Raw genomic sequence first — 18,408 nt, forward strand, 5'->3', positions numbered from 1 at the left:
GCATTTGCATTTCAGGGAAGCAATGCTTTTCCCCTAAAACTTCATATATTACCTGTCTTGGTTTTTCCTCTCTTAGTTGCTTTCAATCAAACCAGAGGTTTCTTTGTTGTTTGTCTTTCTGTGTTTGCTTGCAGAGCTACAGTTAAACACCAATTATAACTTGGATAGGTGACAGTATAATGCCACTCCTGTTTAACTCTCTTTTTCAAGTCTTAATAATGTATGTCTTAATCACAGTGACTGTTAAGTTATCACACAAAAAGCCAAATGTATCAAATGTAGATGCTATTTTAGTTTAAAATGATTGCCATTTAAGAAAAGTAGAAGGACTGATGAAAATGATATACTGAGAGGGTTTTGTAAATCTCTGCAAAGACACAGGAACACATTGCATAGTGCAATGTGCGTTATGTCTGCAGCTAGTTCTCATTTGAAAATCCTTACATAGTTTTGAAAATTCACGCCATTTTATCTCTTTAAAATGTGTAATTTGTTCCTCACTTTCTACAGTGGTAGAAATGAGAGGCTAAAATCATCTTCATGGCTTGTTTGACGAGTTATTCCACTGGCTTATCCTTTACCTCATGTGAAATACAAACACCTCTCTTTGCCACAAAGACCCTTTGAAGCTTACCCCATTCTCCCTAACTAGCTGACTTTTGTGTCTGACCTCCATCAGCACTTAATGAAGGAATATCAGCTAGCTTAATTAGCCAATGCCGCATTTTCTGTCAAATCTCTCCTAACCTATTTTACCATGTCTACACAAGGCCCAGATTGTCACCTATAGCTCAGCAAGATGCAAACTCTAGTTGCTCTTCCCTGACTCACCTTCCTCTATTCCTCTTCTATATCCACAAAGCTAACTAAGGTGAGACAATTTATTGCCACTTGATTGACTCTTATGCTATATTTCTACTGGGATTTCAGTGCCAGCTGGGGCTTCTCAGTGCTAGAATAACACACGTTTCATAAAGTAAATATAGAGAAGGAAGGGGATCAGGCAGGAGTCAGGTTGCCCACAAATGTTGAATAATGGGACTGGAAGAAATGCTGCGAGTCACTGTAAGCTGAAAGCTTACATTAACATCTCTATTCTATAATTATATGGTACACTCAAAGGTTGTTAGCTTTGGCGGCCATTGCACAGTAAAGATGCATTAGAGTAATTATATTGTAATGACAGAAGATCATGAGTTAAAGATGTTGTGGATCCTGTTAGTATACACATCTGAAATTGTTTGGAGCTGATGTGGGAGGTATATCTACATGGAATTTGATAGCACTGATACTGTAATTAAAGCTGAAGAGATGGCGTTTGTACTTATTTCCTACTGCTGCCTGTGAATATTAATTAGCTCATGTAACCACCTGACCCTAGCAATAATCAACTCTGTTAGATAAAGCAAGAGGGAAAATGTGAATTGCCCGCTAAATATTTATTAAGAAAGCCGAGATGAAAACAGCCCAGTTGTGATAGAGTATAGAGGCTCCCAGAAGCCCAAGTGCCTCCTCCCTGGTGGAAGGAAGAGCAGAATCTTTGCAGTTTCCTCTGGCCTCTGCTTCGTGGAGGACAAGGACATTTCTGGCACCACACAGACAACAGGAACACACCTGGTTTGGCACACAAATGAGTAAGAGAATCACAGGTCTGCAGAGATATCAGATTTCTGAGGACAGCTGAGACTTTTTTTCCTGCTTGCCTTCCTGCCTGCATAGGCTGTAAGGAGGAGACATGACTCCAGAAGGCCAAAACCATAAGTCAAAGTTAAAGAGCTTCCCTAAGTCTGGACACCCTGGGTAGACATATGTTACTCTTTCTGAGGGCTTCAGCATCACCCTCAAAGAGAAGGGAGATGATTATTTCATCACTTGCAAAGATGGGATGAAAAAGTACAGGGGGAAACCCTGCATCTTGTACTGGGGAAAGCCCTAAGTATTAAACTAAATAAAACTAAAATTCTAGCCCCAAGTCCTAGGCTGCCTGGCAATTGTGTCTGCCTGACAAAGCAATCCTTTTCACCATTCACACTAATAGCATGGTGTGAGCTTTGGAGAGACCCAGAAAATTGGGTTCAGGGGGGGAATTTGAATGCGTGCTTTTTAAAGGTGGCAAGTAAAAGCCATGGAGAAAATGAAGATTTGTCTATATCTGCAGCATAACTAGGTAGCTCTGTTTCTCTCCCCGTTAGGTCCTGGTCTTGTTTGCTGCAGCAGCAGCCTTTCTAATGGTCTCCTGATAAGACTCATTATAGAGTTCATATTTTTGTTTTCTCACATGTCCCTCATTTCTTCCTATCACTGTGCCCTCCCAAGTCATAAGGATTCGATCACCTATGATATAAAGACTTTGGAGTCTGTGTGGTGGGACAGACTGTGTTAAAAAAAATGCTGTGTGCCTAATTGCTTTAGGATTGGCTAGGTAGTAATTCTCAGAAAAGGTGGTAGAGCACGATGCTGCTGTACACTGGTGTCTGGTTACTGCTCTGCTGGAGATCCGTGAGCAACAATAGCACTGCAAGTCCTCTTTCTTCTTTCCTGACAGCACCACAGTACCTGTATCTTAATCAGTCAGTGTCAGACAGTGTCACAGGCTCCAAATGCTCCTTTAAGCAAAGCACAGCACAAATACCTCCCCGCTGCTTGTAGCTTAGGTTACCATTACTAGACGAAGCTGCCTGATGTAACACTTAAATGCTCCAGACAGGCTGAAATCTTCAGAAGCGTTGTCACCAACATGTGTTCAGATGAAGACACTCCTCAGTCCCGGGCCAGGCAGTTTCTGTGCTCTCGTGACTCTGGCAGAAGCTGCCACCACTGCTACCCTGCTAGTAACAGCACAGACAGGAGGCAGAGCTGCTGCTGGAGAGAGGGCACAAAAGGAAAAGATCATTATTGTGGTTGTTGCTATAATTTTAGCTGCGTATGTTACAGAGAATGAGGAATTTATGTATATTTTATGCTAAAATAGTGCATGCCTCTCGGGCTATAAGGTTTGTAACTTTCATGACTGGCATGATTTAAATCAGGAAGGATGAAGGGGGAAACCTGCCCAAAATGAAATGGTGACATAAATATGAATTTTAGAGGAAACAGTGGAATAGCTGACTATAGGGAATAATTGTAGCTCTGTCAAAGGTAGAGTGGTTTACTGTTCCCAGCAGTGAGTCTAGCATCAAAGGGAATCCTAAACCTGAAACCCTTGGAAAGAAGTGGGTTATCAGCAGATACAAACTGATTCATGTAGAGAACAAAGAGAACATTTTGCGAGTGGGACAGCCTGGCTTTTCCCACGTCAGTGACAGCACTCTCTTCCCTGAGCACAGAGAGAGTAAGCTTGGGCTTTTAGGCCTTTCACCATGTTTAACACATCTTCCTCAAGGCCCTGTACCTTCAAGGTATGAGTAAATAAGGCTTTATTTTTTAAAACCTTATGTAAGTTACATCTGTTCAGAGGATCCTGCTGGGAATGTTTTTAAGTTCCGTAAGCAAGTTAGACCTGTGGCGTTAACACAGGGGTCTGGCGAACTGTGTTCACCCATGGGCACTGAATATTTACAGCAGCTTTATTAAACTTCTGGTGTTTAAGTGCTTTACAGAATAAGGGCAACCAATGATAAACTTCAGCAACTACACTTTCTGTTTGTTGGTTACCGCTTTGTGGGCCCTCTTAATGCTGTATAGGCCTTCATTGTGTGTGGAAGAGAAATACTTCATTATTTGGAGCTACCCTGCTAGTAAGAGCACAGACAGGAGGCAGAGCGGGTGCCATAGAGAGCTGACAAAAGGAAAAGATTGTTGTGGTGGTGGTTGGTATAATTTTAGTTGTGTATGTGATAGAGAATGAAGAAACTAGGTTTAATTAGTGTGGAAATGTAGAGGAGTGATGATGGCTTTACACTAGGTGTTCCAATTTGATTGGGTCAGTCTTCCTCCAAACAGAGGATCTTTATGTGCAGAGGAAGGTATTTGGGATGCTACTTTTGCCTCAGATTTTCATTGAGAGTATTCCTTCTCTCCCCTTTTTGAACCAAAAACATTTCACCCCCTCAGGTTAGGAGTGTGCCTCAGCGTAGAGGCATGTCCTCCACAGCGTGGTCCAGCATTCAGGCAGATGTACCTGTGTCTTCCTTCTAGATGATATAATGGCAACTTTAAGATGTCTCCTGCAAAACATGTACACAAATGGATGCAGAAATTAGTGGCACTGTTTTTTTACAAGCACAAGGCCGTTCACCCATTTGAGCTGTTTCGGGGTTGAGACCTTGTTTAGAAACAAGATATTGAGTAAAAAATAGTATGTTCAATTTTCACTTTTGAAATCTTATACAGATTGTAAATATTTTGGAAATGAGAAAGAATACAAAAATGCTCAAGTACTGTATATTCAGAGGCCTCAGCTTTAGTAAAATGTTATGGGTTTATGAGGCTACCTTATAATTCACTTCAGCTGCCCCCGAAGTAAAAAGACAGTGGTGTTTCAGGGGCTGATTGCAGAGGTCATAACCTTCCGCACACAACATATTGAACAATTCCATCATTCCTGCCTTCAAAGTGAATTTAGACTGACAGAGCAAAATAGAAAAAAATGCTTAATAAACTAAAGGTTTTATTGCACACACACACAGTCTCATAGGTATGCATTCAGCAAAGAGTGTGCATGACTCTGTAATAGGTACACTAAAAAAAGCAATCTGTTTGTATTAATATCCCTTTCACAACGCTGAGTAAAAAAGCCCTTTCCAGTTATTTTACTCTTCATCCTCATCAGCTTTACATTTGTTTGACTACAGTATTACCTTAGTAAAGAAACCTTGTTATGCAAAGTGATAAATATGAAATTTAAGAAAATGAATCTTTTATGGGTAGTAGTACATGCAGTGCACTGAGCCAAGCAAGGGATTCAGGAGGCATTGCTCTGGCAAGCACTGTCCTGCGTGCATGTCCTCTGGTGAGGAGAGAAACTTTCCGCTGTGCTGCCCCTCCAGCCTCCTCAAGAGCAACAACGGCGAGTGCTTCCAGGGGCCAATTCATCAGCCCAGATGCTGAATCAGGCCAAGAATTTTTAACTACAGGAGAAAAATGAATCACACCAGAGGATTTTCTCCTTGAAGAGAACTTCACTCTGTTCTAATCAGAGATGGAAATTTCTGATATATTCTGGACTTCTTTAACTGTCTCAGCAGTTTAGTGCAATAAAAAATGGAAATCATGGTCATTCACTCTTCACCTTAGGCATAAGCATTAGTTAACCCTTTGATGTGATAAGATTTGTAAGGAAAATCCCTCAGACTTTCATCCCCTTGAACAGATCCATCACAAAACCATTTGATAAATCATGCCCAGTCTTTAGCACCCTCTCCTTCACAATACCCCCTATGAGAAAGAGAAGCTTTAGTATCCCTCATTTCCAGATGAGCAGCTGAGCTCTAGGAGACTTAGATCAAATCCTCCAGGACATCAGAGTGCCTCAAAACATTTGAGACCCTCAGCCCAAAACTGACCCTCTAGAAGCTGGGATGAAGGATGGGAAGCAAAGCCTTAAATCCAAGGCCTTCATGCCTTAAATGCTAATCATAAACACAGCACCATTCTTCTCCTATAGAGAAGTTTCTCACCGTAAATAATTCTTCATTACCAACACTTCTTTGCTAATTGCTTTTGCTTTGCAGTCTCACCATTTCATTATTATGTTGTACAGCCACTGCTACCTTACTTTCAGCCGTATGTTGTCAGTCATATTTTTGCTTCTTGTTGTTGCATTACTGTCAGGCTCTAAGCTGTTTATGAGTCCCTGAAATGTGAAATTTTGGTCTTGTTCAGTTTTCAGCTAACCCTGCTGCTTAGATGCAGCAATATCACATTTACTATAGAGAGATTTATTTAAAAACCAATTGTGAATTACACTGAGGAATCTTCAGTAAACCATGACAATAAATAATGAGAGGATGTTTGCCTGGAAGACTTCTCCCTAATGAGGTTTGGTCTGAGGCAGGCGTTCTGTTTGGAAGTCAGATACCTTGTTTCTTGAGGTTTTCATGTTTCTCCCTATCTAGCTGGGCTTTCTGAGAGATTTTGTTAATAATTGACTATAAGGTCACTAATGATTACACATAATGGGACAAGGCATAACCATGAACGCACTTGGGGTAAAAATAATTTTATGTGCAACTCCAATGTCTAATATTTATTTATTTATTTGTAAACAAAAAATCTTAACAAGATAGCAGAGTTGTTTTGGAAGTAGGCAGAGCCAAGTGTGCCTAAAAAGAACTACGGACAGTGGTTAAGTAGAAAATATTATTATGGTCCACATTTCTTCAGAGAAGGGTTTCTGCTCTGAGATGCACCTCTTTGTATTGTTAGAGTCTTGTGTAGGATTGTCCTGGTTTCAGCTGGGATAGAGTTGATTATCTTCCTAGTAGCTGGTACAGTGCTATGTTTTGAGTTAGGTATGTGAAGAATGTTGATAACACTGATGTTTTCAGTTGTTGCTAAGTAGTGTTTAGTCTCAAGTCAAGGATTTTTCAGCTTCTCATGCCCAGCCAGAGAGAAAGCTGGAGGGGCACAAGAAGTTGGCACAGGACACAGCCAGGGCAGCTGACCCAAACTGGCCAACAGGGTATTCCATACCATGGGACGTCACATCTAGTATGTAAACTGGGGGGGAGTGAGGGCGGGGGATCGCCGCTCGGGGACTAACTGGGTGTCAATCGGAGGGTGGTGAGCAATTACACTGTACATCATTTGTACATTCCAATCCTTTTATTATTACCATTGTCGTTTTATTAGTGTTATCATTATCATTATTAGTTTCTTCTTTTCTGTTCTATTAAACTGTTCTTATCTCAACCCATGAGTTTTACTTCTTTTCCCGATTTTCTCTCCATCCCACTGCACGGGGGGGGGGGGTAGTGAGTAAGCGGCTGCGTGGTGCTTAGTTGCTGGCTGGGGTTAAACCACGACAAGGATCCATTCTCAAATGAACTTTCCTAAATGAACTCTCTCACCTTTGTAAAACTGTGGCGTTTGCATTAGTTCAAATGCAAAACCTCCAAAACCTGCCTTCCTTTGCGAGTACCAACCTTGCTGTCTGCTCCTTCAGTGATACACAGGATCTATGCTAATATGGGTTTGTGGCATCTATGTGGATGAATAGTGGTGCCCTGAATATTCCACGAGTTCAAAGCTTCACCACTCTGTAAGGTACACAAAAACAATTTTCCAACACGGTATTTTGGACAGTATTATAAGGAGACGTATGTAATAGCAGTGGACCTATGTGCATATATGCTAGTGGAGGTATATAAGATGCATGTGCAGGAAGAAGAAAATCTGTAGGGAATGATGTACAGCTTATCATGTTTCAGGAAGATTGGTGCAATTCTACTGATGCTCGTTGAAACCCCTGGCATCTCGTATCACAAGCCTCTACATTAATTTCACATATGTTAAAAGTGGTACAATACTTCCTTGTAGGTTTACTTAAAGATCGATACAACTAAGAGAGGGAAATACTTTTTCACTTGAACAGCGAGAGGCATGAGTGTAATTACCTAGAGACCCAGGGTCCCTAGTCAGCTCATTAGGCCTGGAGAGTTACTTACTGGACGCTTCTTGGATTCTACAGAATAAATGGACATCCAGGTTATTGGATAGGAAAGTCACCAGACTTAAGGATTCCCCTGTGGACAAATCCCCACAGATATTAAAAGGTAGTCCAAATGTACATATGGCAGGCCACAGTTATCAAAAAGTAGTACGTACGGCAACTAGCTTTGGTTGGAACTTTCAAGCTAAATTAACCTGCACCATGACTTTGAATAACTGTATCCAGGACAAAATCTTCCTCCCTAGATGAGGTATTTAATCTCTGCTCATTAGTAGCTCATTCCCATAGTGGGCAGAACTCTCCTTAAAGTAGATTAAAAGGGAAGAATAACATTGTCATACTCCTAAACTGATAAAGCTGTCCCCTGATCTAAAGCAGCCCAACCATTTACTTAGTGCAGTGAGCAGCACATCCTCAAGTTATGGAGATGCAAAATGGGAAAATCTGTCCCTTCGCCTCAGCCACACATCTGATAGCCCTTAGGCAGAAGACAGGTTTGAAAGGCATCTAACCTGTAGCTGCACACAGTGCCTGGTTCTTCAGGTAGTGCAAGGTTCGGCAGCCAAGTAAAAAAAAAATAAAAATAGCATCACTCCTTTCCTCCTTGCCTCCAGCAACATCTGCTTGTGTGACGAAGTGAAAGCTCAGTAGTTCTGCACTTCAAAACTAGTTTGATGTCTGACTTATATTCAAAGCGCTCGGTAACTCTATGCTTTGCACTTACCTAACTGTTTTAATCTCTCACGGTGCAAGCAACTTGATAATGTAATAATCAAACAAAAGATTGACAGAGGATGTAGCAAGTTTAACATATCCCTCTGATTCTTCTACTGTGGAGTGATAGATACTTCAAGAAGAAAAGAATTCCCCTAGTGGCTTCATTGTTTTCCAGGCATCTTTCTAGATGAACTTTTCCAATGGTAAAATCATTACAAAGTAGAAATGCAATCTCTCTAAGGGCTAACTTGAAAACCTGGTCTAATATAAGGAGCTATAATGCAGTAATGAATCCTATAAGCAAAACAGGACTTTTTGTGAGGAGAGGTGAAGAAATGGGAGAAAATGTTGCGTTAGAAGAGTTAAGCCAGAGTGTTATTTTTGACTGCCTTATAATTTGGGATGTTACAAAACCAAGGTCTCTCCAAAAGCTAGAGCCCAAACTCTACAATGAAAAATGCTTGAACTTGTGAGCTCTCATCTGCATTGTATTTTTGAAAATGAAAGGCAGTGCTGAGAACACTAGTGTTTGGGTATCTCTGATATTCAAATCTTGAATGGGATTCAAACACAGTATTTTCTGCTTCTGTTCCTTCTGAGCTTATTGCAGGGTGCATAATCCCCCAGTTACATGATGGAAAGAGGCTGTGGCTATTTTATGGCTACATAAGAAGAAGGTCTCTTCCCAATCACACTGCAGCTACATCAGGCCCTCTAATAAGCAATAAAGTAATGCTTAAGCATACCTCTGCCAGAGAAAGGTAGTGGGAATCCAGGCTGGTGTCATCCCCTCTCAGATGGCATATTGGGAATTTTTATATGCAAAAATAGAACAAAATCAAGCCCGTCCAAAAAGAAAACTCAAAACTTGCTACTGGGACAGGAAATGAGTAAGAAAAAATAAATCTTAGTCACAAAAAGCAAATTTCATTTCCAGCATATCAGAGAGGCAATAGTTAGATAGCTAAATTATAGATTTACAATGAGAGTTCAGCAGAGAGAAGGCTATACAAAGTTTTGAAAATTACAGACACTTGAAAGAAATATTATTTGCTTTCATCCTTCTTAGAAAAAGAAGCAATTGCAATCAATTATGTTGTATTTTTAATATTGACTTCAAACTATTTGTAAGATTACTTTGTGTTTAATATTGCAGCTTACCCTCATATAAGATAAAAGCACAGTTTGCCTAGTTTGGAAAATAGAACTTAAGAACTGCCTTGTTCAAGTTGGAGCAAATCTAATAGTCATATGTGTAACAAACCACCATGATAGTTCAGGACAATGCAATATCTTATGCTTTGGGTTTTTTTATTTAATTGTGATCAAATTAACATGGGAAAATCAGTTTTTAATTTATACAAGTGCTCCTTGTATGTACTAAAATTCTTGGCTTTCTGAAATCATAGCATTTCTACTGTCCTCAAAAAAAGAGATTATAACATGATTCAGTGCCCTGCAATAAACGTAAAGCAAATCCACCACAACTGTACTTGGCAATCGTACCTAACTACTTCCCAGCAAAGCAATAATCTCTGAGAAAGGCCTGCTGTTTAAGTACTAAAATTATACTAGATGAACATCAAGGCTTAAGTCCTTGAGTGGAATGTGTGTAGCGTGAACGTGATTTCCTTTTCAGGTTTGATAAAACAACATTGCATTTTCCTTAAAAAAAATTAAATCTGGTTTTAATCCAAGAATTATAAACTACAAGAATTTAAGGGTCACTGAAAGAAGAAAAATCTTTGAATAGTTGACAGAAGTGGAGACAGTTAAAAGCACAAATAAGACTATAACTTTGTTACTATGCCATAACCACTCCCAAAAAAGCCTTTGTGGGAAATGGCCTGGGTTGCTTGAACAGCCTCAAAGCAGGTAGTGAGACAAGGAAGAGTTAAAGGTGTTAGTGAGCTGTCGCGTTACCTACAAGCATGCACGGGTCTGCCTTCCTTTGGCATCCTTTGATGCAGTGAAGAAGTAATGTCTCCCTGGTGTACCAGCTAGCCTACCAAGCTGACTATGAACGTGCCTCAAAGATCTCTTTTAACTCTCTTCCAAGTTGCTATTATTTCCTTCCTTTTTATGCAATATGTGTCCTCTTCCAATATTGCAGCAGTCGTTATTAGGGAAGAGCATCTTTTTTTTAAAGAAATATATATATATACACACACATACACATACTATCTAATTATGTATTATAACTTATATATTTATTACATTATTTGTATTTATATAATTTATACTTGTATAATATATGCTATATATTTATATGCCTATTTTATGTATTTACCTTTTATATATGTAGTCATATATTAATACTTTATATAGTATTTGTTTTGTATGTTTTTTATATAGTAGGTAAATATTGTGTGTGTATCATGTTACATTATATGTTTACTTATTTATACTTCATATGGTTTGTGTGGATAGGTGTTAGGAGTTCTTATTTTTAAACTGTCAGCAATAGCAGCTGCCTCCATGGGCCCAGGCTAAGGCTGGTGCCAAGAATGGGTGTCAAAGATCTGGAGTGAAGTGTTTGACCCTGTGTAAAAGTGATGCAGAGGCAGCCCAAGTCTGAAAAGCAAGCTTGTGCTGCTCTCACAGGGGTTACTTGCGGGTGGGTGCTTTGGGGGCATGCTTGTTTGTTTTGTTTCAAGCACAAGTCTGCCTTGACTCCCAAGTGTCTGCAGCTAGCAGCACACTAAATGCAGGTGCAACGCTCTCATGAAAGCAGCCAGCACCTGCCCTGCGGCTCCCAGGTCCCACGTTGATGGTACTGCAGCCAGCACAGCCCAGGCAGGCACCTGCCCTCCGTTCAGCCCTGCCCCAGCCTGGCAGCTGTGCGGCCTGACTCCTTGGCTTGCACAGAGCAGGACACGGCTAATAAGGAGCAGGCTTTTGGTGTTGCAAAATTTTCCATCTGTTCTCAGGATTTATAATTACATGCAACTCACTGTGCACCTTCAGCGATCCATAATCGGTAAGCATTTGCCTCATTAATCATTCAGGTGCTGTGAGCCACTCCATGCACAACTGCAGAAGTTATGGCCAAATTTACATATTCTTACTGTGGGTTATATCATTTACCACATGCAATTTTTTTGAACTGTGGTTGATTCTGAGGACATTTGCAGTTACTGTAGCTCAGGGTTTTTTTTAGTATCACGAAGTGCCACAAGATGGCACTGATTCCGAGGCACCTCGGCCTGGCTGGCCTCCTATTGCCCGGGCATCGGCTTTGCCATTCATTGCAGCAGGTGCAGTTTGGGCTACTTTGGTCATTTTTTACTAACTAGCTGGTGGCTCCAACAGCACTCAGCTTTTCATGGTTTGATTTGTTTTAAGCCATGCCTATGAAATGCTATGATCCTGTGACAATGCTGTGAATCTTTGGGATTTAGACAGATTTTTCTTATGTTATATGTGATGGCTGTTTGGTTGTTTTTTTTTTAAGGCCTGAGCCAAGCCATACAAACAACATACAAGGACCAGACTGCGGTAAGTCCACCAAGAGTTGTCATTTGTTACTCACTGCTACATCAGGTGAGTTCTTATCAAAAGGTAGAAACCAGCAGTTGTGGGACACTCACAGGAGAAAGATTGTCTGCTTAGCTGAAGCACTTACTGAGAAGTACTTGTAACTCCATTAGTACACAACTTGCTGGTCTGGTTGCTTCTTTCTGGAGCCTCTTCCTGCCACCACACTGGTAAGTCCAACACAGTTGCTCATTTTGCAATGTTTCTGAAGCACCTCCTGTACTTCAGCATTAGACACTCATCTCTAGGCCCTCCAGGTATTCCCAGTTGGTTCATAATGTTTCTTGTCATTTTGCTGTAATACTAAGATACTGTTCATTACTTTTGACCAAACTGTGCCTTTTAGGCTGGTTGTAGCATCCCAAATGGTGTTCCAGTGTCTCATTTGAATGTTGAGTTGCAATAACTGCTTTTGAATCCCTTCATTGTGATACTGGTTTTCAGTTTCACCCATGTGTAATAAATAGCCTAACAAACATAGTGTATTATTTCATTCCTTTATTAAGTCATTCATTACACTGCGCGTTCTTTAACTGCATCAGAAAAGTTTCTGGATAAAACCAATTTACTGTCATCATTGTTTAACACACTGCTCTTACATGGATTGCTTTTCAGTAAATCCATACATTACAGAACCTGCCCAACACTAAAACAAGAATCTTTTCATTTAACAAACTTCTAGTGAAACCAAATTTTTATTTTGCCTGAAAATTGAGTTTGTTCTAATTACCAAAAGGGAAAAAATTCTCTTCTAAATCCCCTTCTCGTCTATGAAAATATACACATTGGCCACATACTACAAAAACTGCACTTCTTTAAAAATAGGATGAATCCCACAATTTTCCTGGGTTTGAATCAAGCTCTTAGTCAAGAGAAAATATAGAAATAAAAAATACAGACAGTACAAACATAGAACAGATGTTTACATTTAAACATACACCATTCAGCTGTTAAAAAAATGATTCAGACACCAACATATCAAAGGCATATTACTGACATATGGCATCTGACATGCTTCCACTAATGAATACATACACTGGCTTTGATGACAACCATGCAAATTATATCTTTCCACGTGAACAGTTTATCAGTTGATTTGTGCCTGTACTGGAACGCATCTTTTGGATTTCTCCTGGCAGACACACCATGCTATAACCATACAGTATGTCAAATCAAGAGAGTGTGTGTCAAATCATTCACTCCCTCTTGTTTCCATTCAGATCCAGGGTAAGACTTTAAAGTGTGCGAGACCCAGCAAGCAGGTCTGCTTAGAAACGAGGTCCAGCTGGCCAGCCATGCTGCACACTACTGCATTACAGTTCCAGGAAGCACTCCTCCTGCTGGGATAGGGACCCTGTCTCCAAAAGAAGGGTCAGGGAGAGGACCCCCTAAAAGAGGGAAGAGTACCCTCTAAAACAGCCAGACTACACAGCGGTAAATTTCAGCCAGCCACATCAGGTTGTTTTCTTCTTCCACAGTGAAGATTTGCCCTGGTTCCTGCAGTCTTTCAGCATCAGTAAGAGTACAAAACCCAAGCAGAGTCTCCCATCAGTTGTCACAACATAGTCCTCTTTTGCTGCATTTGTCAGAACCATTCCATACCACGTTACTCACCTCACAAAGGAACCCCAGGAACAGCAGAGCACAACCACTGCTGCTGCTGAGCTGTTCTCCCAGAGGCAGGCAAGCAGAGTAAATTAGACACAATGGGCTACTCCCAGTGCTATTCTCAAAACTGACAGCTTGATCTCCTTGACATATGGTTGGCGGTCCCAGCACACAGGAGGTTACTATTTTGCCATAGGAGAAATAGGTGTTAAAGCTTATTAATATGGGGATTGGTCAAGCTAAAGTGGGGCTACATGCCAGGGTACTCAAGTCCCATCTAGACTTCAGCATGTTGCAGCAGAAAAAGCATCACTTCAGGTGCTGGGAGAGCTCTGTTGGCCAAAAATCGAGGTACCAACTTGGAAGCTCTTGAGGGGGCCCCAGGGTCAGCTATAGGGTTAAGGGAAAAGGGAGCTTTTAAGATTTCAGCTTTAGACTCTGGTGCCTAAATTCTGCCTACCTTCCCTTCTAGAAAGTCATCAGGGGGTAGTTGTTCATCTTGGAGCCTGCAAAAGCAAGAATAAAATAAGCAAAGGCCATACTGAAGTTTGCATGGATACCAGCTGAGGAAGGTCAGGCTGTTGAGAGAGAGAGAGAGACTTTACTGTGCCTGCACATGTAAATAAACATGAAAAAAAACCAACCAAAACCCACTTGCTTAAAGCTAAATTAGCCCTGTTGTCCTCGCTTCCCCAAAACAGCTCCAGCTCCAACCCTGAACTCAAGTTCATGGGCACTACCTAATTCATGTGTCCTAAATAAATATTCTTCTCTATTAAATAACTAACATATTTCTGCATCAGAATATCCTTGAGGCTAGCAGCTAATTCATCATTTTAAACAACCACCATTCAACTGAAGAGGATTTCCCATGAATGCACTAAATAAGGAGAAATTCCAAAGTGTTATTCCTTCTCTGGCTACATTTATAGCCTAATGGGGTACACTTGCTGGTCCCACTGATGCCTGGACAAGGCTTTCAGTTTATCATAACTGGCTCACGTCCTGTCCCTTCAGAGCACAGAGAGCAAGCTGTCCTCCCTCCCTGACGACAAGAGTACATCTGTTCCTCAGCCCAAGGTGCTGAAGACAGGCAGCATGCTAACTGGCCGTCAGCATAAAAATGCCAAGTGAGTTGGGCTAGCCTTAAGCTGCAGGTTTGATTGCAAGAGGTCTGCCTTCACATTTTCTAGTCCCAAGCTTTCAGCCCTTAAATAACAATACTGTTAGTGTTTATAGAATTTCCACAGTTTATTTTATCAGCCTCTCCTGTGTGTTCTCTCTGGTATAGAAAAGGGAAAAAAAGCGCCATAGATTGTCTTCTCGTCACTAGTTGGTCCTCCTTTAAGGATCTTGTAAGGCATTTTTTGTGTATTGTTTCCCTGCATATGTGGGCAGCTTTACTACTTCATCCCCCTCAGGACCACTTAACAACATCAGCAAAGCAATTAAGTGTAGTTTTCAGGAAAATGCCAGAGGCATTACACTGTCTGGATGGGAGTCTCAACCCAATTATTTTCAGCTAGTTGTGAACTGTGGAAAGTGGACTTTACTTCATTATAACTTCAGTTCCCACTGATTAAAAGTCTAGTGTGTTACAGACAGTAAGGAAAAATGAAACAATTAAACTTTCCATCAATAAAATTGCTGCATATTCTTCAACATAGGGGTTTACTTCTCTCCAGAGAAGTGATTAAAATGAACTGATTGAACTATAATTTGATTGACTGAAGAGCCGCAATCCATTGCACTAAAGCTTAAATTCCATCTTATTGCTCTATTTAACTCTGAATATAAAAAATTACTGGCAGTTTTGCAAACCCCCTTATGCAGTCATCCAGCTGAAATTTCTTGCTGTTCACAGGCTGCGGTAGGTTCTGTTCTTTCTCTGCTGTGTGTGCATGATTCACAATGGATTGACACTGAAAAAGACACGATGACACTGAAGAAATTACATTAATACAGCTTTAAAAAAATTAGAAAAGGCCTGTTATATTATCAGGCATCTTGTACCTATTACATAATCATTTGGGGATTCTAAACTCAACCACAGATAAAGTTAACCCAAGAGACTGGAGAGAATAATTGTCAGGTTATATACAGTTGTTGCAGCAAAAATTAGCATATTCTCCTGACAAAAAATGCAGCCTTGATGATGCACCTTCCTACTGCAGAGCTGTCTTCAGCAAGGTGTGAGGCTGCCAGATGCCCAGGTTTGTATGCATGCATATGTATGACTCTTTCCTTCTAGGAGATACTCGAGAGGCACATTTCGTCTGGTCTCAAGTGCAAGTTGTGCTGGCCTGGAATCAGGATGCCTGGAAACAAAGAGTGTTTCTTTGGACTTGGGGCAAGTTTTTAAGGTTTGCTTAGTCTACAAGGCCTTCATCTTCACAGACGAAAAAGTGTGCTGCCAGCGTCAGGGACTATTGCACAGTGAAGTCTAATGAAAGCCAGTTAAGAAATGATGTGCTGCTTGCTTCTGTCAACAGGCTACTATGATGTTTTGATACAGAAAATACCTAGAATATCGTTCCCCCTCTGAAAATTTAATTGAAATGCCATTTCCTATTATGAGTTTACCCCTCTGTTGTATGACACCTGCTTTCTCTATTCCCACCTTGTATTTCGAAATAAAACACAGTATTTTTCTTACAGCTGCACCACAGTAACATTGAGTAAGAATATAATACAGCATTACGTTGCAGCAAGAACACATTATATTGGTAACTAAATGAATCAGGCTGGCTAAGATGTGCAGATAAAGATGGGCAACAGCTGGGTTAAATACTTACTGCACTTCCTCTAACAAGCAGCTCAAACTCCAAGTTAAGTCAATAGACTTTTTTTTCCATTAACATCACCAAGAACCAGGGCATGTACTCCTTGAGCTGTAATATTTACTACCGAGCTCAGTTTGCTATTGAGCTTTGCACTTCTGGCAATGACTGATCTACAAGGCTGGCTTCATAGCTAATCACACCATGTATGTGATTTGTACCAGCTCCAACCCTGGGACATTGTTAATCACAGTTTTACAGGGATTTCTGACCACAGTCAAGGGTTACTAATTCACTAAGTTCTTTTGTCTTATCGTTTAAGCATAGAGCATACCAGAATTCTTCGTATTTGTTAGCCAAAAGCTACCAAGACTGTACAGGAGTCACTGAGGCAGTATCGATCTGATAAAATGCTGCCGCCATCTAATTTAGAAGGAACACCTTTGACAAATTATATTTGGCACTTAATGATTGTCTTGCATTATTGGCCTTTCCTTTTGTTTCCTCTTTCATTTTGATTACCAATTACTATAAATGTTATCCTCTACCCCACCTCACTATATGTAACTTTGAATAAAGATGTGCAGCAACAGTAGCATTTTAAAGGGAGACAAGGGCAAATGCAGAACCACAAATTTGTAAGCATCTCTGGAGGCTGCAGAATGTTTGCTACATTGCCTGAGCCCAGCTTTATTTACACACATCAGAGGTATGCAGGGCCCCAGACAGTTTAAATGCCTACTTAATGCCTATTTAATCTTTCAGTTCTTACATAGACAAATTCTCTCAATTATAACACCACCTTTGTCTGCATAAAAGCTGCAGAAGAAGGTGCTGTGTTTGAAGTAATTTATATCTTATTTTCTTGCAAGACAAGAAAACAGCAAAAAGAGGAGCCCCAAGTGTGAAACTAGCCTTGAGACTTCTGTAATTCCTAAACGAGAAAGTAGCAGGGATCTTTCTTACAAACCATTTATTCATCTCTCTCAGCGCTCCTACATCCATGGCAGCACGCAGAGCCTGGGAAGGGGGTTTTTTTGTCATGCTGACATGAGTCACAAGAAATCTGGGGGGAATGTGCAAACAACGTCAAGAGCAGGGCAGCACCTTCTTCCAAGCCCAGCCTGTGCAGGCACATGAAGGAAGAGGAACAGGCATCTGGTGACTCAAGCAACTGCTTTAATGTGGTTCCCCAGAAAAACGTCAGCAACTGTATGGACAGGAACTTCCCAAGTTCCACCAGACTATGCTGGACTGGCACATCAGGGAAAAAATGAAGACTGATTCAAGCTGGATCTGTTTTCCGTATCTGCGGGTATCCTGGCAGATGCACAGGAATAACCATTCGCAACTACCAAAAAGAACGTCATTTTGCTACAGATGCTGCAAATCACGCAAGTGACTTCTCTGTCCCTACCCTGTTAGAGAGAGGCATCAGAATTTTCTGTTTTTCAACAGCAAGCTGATTTCAAAATCTCTTAATTACAAAAATATATAAAAATATATTAGCCAGCATATTTATGTTTGAAAAATACAGCACTTCAATTACAGAGATACTGTAATTCTCAATTTTTAAGGAAATGTGATTACTGCAATTTCTTCATTACATTATAGTTTCACTATTTAAGAAAACATTATTTTAAAGGCATGGTGTTATCTGTTTATTTCACACTGTTAAAACCCCAGCAAAACATGAGCAAATACTTGAATACTCTCTTCCTAGCAACCAAGGTCTTTCATCAGAAAAGCATCATATTTGCCTTTTTTCTGTACTTTGTATTAACCCACATTTCTAGTTTGCAACCCTCCAGGCCATTCCATAATCATCAAATTCCTGGAATGTAATTTTAGGTGAAAGTCTAAGCCAGTGACTAAGCCATCTCTCTGTTAATTTTTCTCAAAAAATTTAATTAAGCTTTTTTTCAAAAACACCACATGAGTAAGAAGAGTGCCCTCAGCTTCAACATTACAGGAAAACCATCTAACAAGCTACCCAAAATTACTTTGGGCCAAATTCCACATTGGATACATCCTAATCCCTATGTGAATGCCTGTGTCACCACTACTTACATATAACACTATGGTCACAGGGCCAGAGTCTCAGAATTCTGTGTATCCCTTACTTCCACTGACAGAAATATCAAGAAAATAATT

At 40.4% G+C, this 18,408-nt stretch overlaps 1 long non-coding RNA gene across 1 annotated transcript in view; it reads left to right on the forward strand.

Annotated features, from left to right (window-relative positions):
- Positions 1-11,809, forward strand: part of LOC142036715 (uncharacterized) — a 265,893-nt gene extending 254,084 nt beyond the window's left edge. Inside the window, exon 4 of the long non-coding RNA XR_012652209.1 lies at positions 11,784-11,809. This is a non-coding gene — a long non-coding RNA (uncharacterized LOC142036715). The remainder of the gene's footprint in view (positions 1-11,783) is intronic.
- The last annotated feature ends 6,599 nt before the right edge of the window (positions 11,810-18,408 follow it).

Source organism: Buteo buteo, chromosome 11 (assembly GCF_964188355.1).
Source record: "Buteo buteo chromosome 11, bButBut1.hap1.1, whole genome shotgun sequence".
NCBI lineage: Eukaryota > Metazoa > Chordata > Aves > Accipitriformes > Accipitridae > Buteo > Buteo buteo.